We start from the raw sequence: 6,000 nt of genomic DNA, 5'->3' as shown, positions 1-6,000 counted from the left end.
ATGTAAGTATAAACGCAGTCTACCCCAAATACTTATTGACTATTTTTTAATTTGCTTCAATAATTTTTTTCCTTAGCCCCAACTAACATGACTAATTTTTATTCTTAAAAGTATATTCATATTCATATATATAGAATGAAATTCAAAACAGTGTGGCTGTGGCCATTGATTGACACATTAAATTCATTCATTGACTGGGACAATTTAGGTGAACGTTTGTATGTAACGACCACTGCTCACTATGTACTTTTTAAAGACACTTAAACTATGGGGTCACCAAAGGTTCTCAACACCTTAATAAAGTAATTCGAAAAATTAATCAGAAATAACACGATGTTTTGATTTATATCAATTATATAAATCAAAACATAAAGGTTATTCCTGATTAATTTTTCGAATTATTTTATAATTAAAGGCGTTAAGAAACCTTTGGTGACCCCACAGTTTAAATGTCTATCGTAGGTACGTCGTGAATAGTGGTCGTTACAGACAAACGTTCACGTAAATTGTCCCAGTCAATGGATGAATTTATTGTGTCAATCAATGGCCACAGCCACACTGTTTTGAATTTCATTCTATATACATATCAGGCCCGTAGCCAGGAATTTCCAAGGGAGGGGAGGGGGGGGGGGTTGGTTATTTGGACTCATGAACTTGTCTTTAACAGTCACAATTTGACCAGAACGTTGACTTTAACAGTGCTTATTTGTTACCCCCCCTGGCTATGGGTACATGTATATATATATATATATATATATATATAAAAATCGATTGCTAATTTAAAAAAAATAGTCCTTTAATAGCATTAATGGTAACAATTTAACTGCACTAGGTGCACATTGGAGAATGTCTCTTCTGTTTCTCAGTGAAACTGGAAGCTAAACATTGAAAAACAAAAACTTCAAAAACATTGAAGAGTTAATCAAACCAAATAGGACCTAAAGTATACTCAAACCTGAGCAAGGATTCACTGCCATGACTGTGCTTGAGGGAGATATATTTTTTATATATAATTATTTTGTAAAAATTTGATCTGATCCACCACTAGACATTTATCATATAAGAAATTGAAATTAGGAATGTTTGTAATGTTTGTAGAATTAATTTGTTCATTTAGATTTACATATAATGTTGTAGGTAGAGTTTTCTCTCTTAATCATTTAGATTTTTAAACTTAAGCTATACTTTCTTCTGTCCTTGAATTTCTCTGGCTTATATATGGAGTGTTTAGTCATTTTTCTTTATATACCATAGCTGTCTTTTAAATATTCATAAGATGCATGCAGAATTATAAACTCATCGTTATTTAGATCCTTTCCAGTCAATGTCATGCAATTTATTGATAATATGTTATTCTCAGATATTTAAGTTACATTTATATGATGTACATTTGAATAATCATACATATACTTGTCAAGGAAACATTTTATAATAAAAATAGCATTAGTAATGCATGGTTTATGAATCTGCTATAGAAATAGGTTCAATTACAAGTGTATAATCATGAACAAAGGAAGATAACTCAAATTTGTAATTTGCCTTGCAAAACAAAAACAATCTTTACCCTCCAGTGCTCACAAGCACTATTATATTTTAAGGTTGTCAGGCATCAGCAAAATAAACGGTAGTCCATGTCCATGGGTTATTAAAAAGTCTTTCATCACCTATAACGAATAAAGTCCTAAACTTTTCCGAAAATACCGATTTTTATTTTGTTTCATGAATTGGGAATTTATATTCACAAATAATTTTTTGGGGCCGCTATAAGATATCTTAGAAACTGTATGAGATGTCTTATCAACTATATGAGATATCTTGTAAATGATAAAAGATATCTTGTAAATTATAAAAGATATTTATAAGATATCTCATATAATATATAAAACATCTTATGTAAATGAAACTATAGAAGATATCTTATATATTAAATGAGATATCTTATATATTACATGAGATATCTTGACATTTGATTAAATAGTAAAACGGCTTGCCATAGATTTATGTTAGCTGGTATATATGTTTATGTATATGTAATATGCCTAGGTTACTTTGAAGTAAGGCGTCAAAGAAAAAAAATATAATAGCCTTTCAAGACGTCATAATTATTTGGAATAGTGCATCATGTGCAATAATATTCATTCAACTTCCCTGGTCTCAATCCAATAACTTTCAAGTAATCTGGTGATCATATCTATGAGATCAGAATCATATATATCATAATCAGTAGCCCATCCATAATTATTCAAAATGTTACAACTTCTTAAATCCGTGTAGAGATTAAACTTAATATAAGTTTTCCGTTTTTACAGGAAAATGATATGATTTCGTTTTAGATTTTATGCATAAAAAATTCCCAATTGGGATAAAAATTCCCAATTTGATGTTCAAGGGACCCATTTGAAAACACCCGGAATCATCCCTGCCTGTTAATTTAGAAAATGTTGGGGTGCTTTAATTTAGTATCTAAGAAATAGAGAATAACATGAATAATTCACAAACAGTTAAGAATTGAAGAAATTGGCATTAAACAAGATTGAAGAAATGAAGATCCTGATCGTCGACCAAAAATTATCAAAATGCACATGAAAATTAAACATGTGTGTTAAAGGATTATATAGTCCAGCTGTAGTCTGTTAAGTATTTTTTCAATAATGTTTAGGGCCTTACTCTGTTTTCCATTTATGATAGTACCAGCACTTTGAATCAATTAGTTTGTTTAATTTATTCAATATACAAAAGGTGTGGTATGATTGCCAATAAGACAACTCTCCACAAGAGACTAAATGACAAAGATTTAACAACTATAGGTCACCCAATGGCCTTCAATAATGAACAAAGCTCATACCCCATAGTCAGCTATAAAAAGCTCAGAAATGACAATGTAAAACAATTCAAACGAGGAAACTAATGGCCTGATTTATGTACAAAAAATGAAAGAAAAACCAATATGTAACACATAAACAAACGACAACCACTGAATTACTGGCTCCTGACTTAATTGGGACAGACACAATTTGACATACATACAGAATGTGGTGGGGTTAAACATATTAAGCTTTTGTTAATAATACATGTACATGTATTCATTTATATTGCATTCCCTGTTTTCTCTGATTTCAGCATCATTTGAAGTAACAGTGAATGATAAGTTGATCTTCTCTAAACTGAAACTGGGTGGATTCCCTGCAGCTGAAGATGTAGGTTTATATTTTATACTTAATGTTACTGTTGTGATTGAAGTACATAAATAAGAAGATGGGGTATAATTGTCAATAAGACTAAATAGCATAGAAGTTAGAAAGCATAACAGGTTTGGCTTTCAACAGTGGTCAAAACCAATACATTAAAGTAAGATATAAAACACAACATTGTAAAGCATGTCAAATGAGAAAAACAATGGGTTGATTTATGTACAAAACAATAAACAAATAACAATTGATGATTTACAACAACAAATGACAACAATTGAATTACAGGCTGCTGATTTGGGACAAGCACATACAGACCAGGATGGTTTAAACATGATTGAGCACCCAAACCTCCTCCCCTTAAACTTAGATTGTGGTGTACATGGTGTAACAGTACTGCAATGTATAAAATTAGTTGAAATGGGCTTGTCTCGTCAGATTGATACAAACATAAAAACAACTAACAAAGCATTAATTTTAGTTTTTACCTTCCATTATAGTCATTATACTGTAAATTCAGAAATTATTGCGGTGTTTTTAATATTGCAAAAAATGCAACAGAGTTATGATCTCAAAAATTTAAGCTCACATTTTAAATTTTTTTATATAACTTAAACAGGATTTTTCTTTAATTTACATTTTAGTCTGAAATGACCAAATCGCAATAATTAAATGAATGCATGCAATAATTTCTCCATTTACACTAAATTGAAATATTATATTTTTAAGTGGTTGCCAAGCCCATATTTTCAGTGTCCTTGTGTTATATGTGTTACATGCTCAAGCTCTGCTAAAATTTAAGAGGCCATTGACTACTGGATTGTTAATTTTTATCTACTCACTATTGAGTGAAGAAAGCTTGGATAGACATTCAAAATCACTGAGACAATGACCATGATCTCTAAAAATCTAACTGGCCATTAAATTTTCATTTTCCAGTATCCGAAGTGGTGATCATCATTTTTGAGGGGAAAGTAATTTGTGTGTTATAATATTCCCTCATTTTAAAGTGGTAGTCCAATGCTCCTCCAAAGTACCACCTGACATCTTCCTGAACATTCATGACATATAAACCACTGGACATTATCAACAATTATTCAATATAACATAAACATCATTTTCTTTTCAAGGTAATTGCAAGTATACGGGAAGCAGAGAAGGGTCTAGAAGCAAAAGAAATAACAACAGCTCAAAGCCCAGGATGTAACATATTGTAAAACAGGAAGTGCAAAGAACTATGGGAAAAACACAGGAAGATCAAATTTACAGTGAATGATTGAACATTTATTTGTCATATAAGATTGGGACAATATAACTTGTTTGTAATATACTCATTTAAATCCATCCTCTTTGTATGAAAATAAAAACTTAAATTTTGTGTTTTTATTGGATAGTAAATAGAGGTTGATTTAATATGAGTATATTTTAAACAAAATGATTGTTACAGTTTATACAATGTGTCTTGATATCACACATACTAGAATGATAATTAGTTTATTTATTGGTATATTTTATAATTTTTTAATTTTTTTTTGTAATAGATTGTTGTGAATTTGTTAATTGACACATTAACTTTATTTCATTAATTTGGTATTTACATGGGGACATAACTTTTTGTATTAATTCATAACTAGCTCATAACACATTTCTTTTTTTTTTTTTTGACATTATCTACAAAAAATCCCTCAGGAAGGGTTACTACTTGAAGCAATTTTAAGAAGACCTTGTTTTATTTTTAGACATTTGGTTCTTTTGATTTACAATTGTTTTAGGCTTATATATTATATGTTAAAGTTGAGGGTTGTCTTATAAGAATTTGCATGAAGGAATTCAAAAATCTTTTTGTCGAGCCTTCGACTTTAGTCGAAAAAGCGTCCACAAATATTCACTCTGTGGTTAAAGTTTTTGAAATTCTAATAACTTTCTTAAACTATCCTTGAATTGTACGAAACTTTGACAGAAGCTTGTTTATGATCAGGAGATAGTATCCAGAAGTAAATTTTGTAAAAATAAAATTCCATTTTTTCCGTATTTTACTTATAAATGGACTTAGTTTTTTCTGCCAGGAAACATTACATTCACTCTGTGGTTAGTTTTTAAAATTTTAATAACTTTCTTAAACAATCCTGGAAATGTACAAAACTTGGCCAGAAGCTTGTTTATGATCAGGAGATAGTATCCAGAAGTAAATTTTGTAAAAATAAAATTCCATTTTTTCCATATTTTACTTATAAATGGACTTAGTTTTTCTGCCAGGAAACATTACATTCACTCTTTTGTTAAAGTTTTTAAAATTTTAATAACTTTCTTAAACTGTCCTGGAATTGTAAGAAACTTGGCCAGAAGCTTGTTTCTGATCAGAAGATAGTATCCAGATGTAAATTTTGTAAAAAAAAAAATTCCATTTTTCCCGTATTTTACTTATAAATGGACTTAGTTTTTCTTCCAGTTAACATTACATACAGTCTGCAGTTAAAGTATTTAAAACATTTTTAAGATTCTTAAACTAGCCTGGATTTTTACCAAACTTGGACAGAAGCTTCTGACAATCAAAAGATAGTATTGAGAGGAATAATTTTATTGATTTTTTTCATCATTTTTGATGAGTGTGTGATTAACAGCAAAAGTAGGCGAGACACTGGGTTCTGCGGAACCCTTACAAATTTTTTTAGTAAAAGTTCATAATTTGGCTAAACTTCTTGGAATTTTCAGTTTAAATGCAAAATTTGATAAATGAAATCTAACTGTTATTTATTAATAAAATTTCTATAAATGTAAAATGTTTCTTATATAGACTGCATCAATTTTTAGT

This window comes from Mytilus galloprovincialis, chromosome 11 (genome assembly GCF_965363235.1).
Source record: "Mytilus galloprovincialis chromosome 11, xbMytGall1.hap1.1, whole genome shotgun sequence".
NCBI classification, from domain to species: domain Eukaryota; kingdom Metazoa; phylum Mollusca; class Bivalvia; order Mytilida; family Mytilidae; genus Mytilus; species Mytilus galloprovincialis.
Note: the sequence above shows the minus strand (reverse complement) of the source record.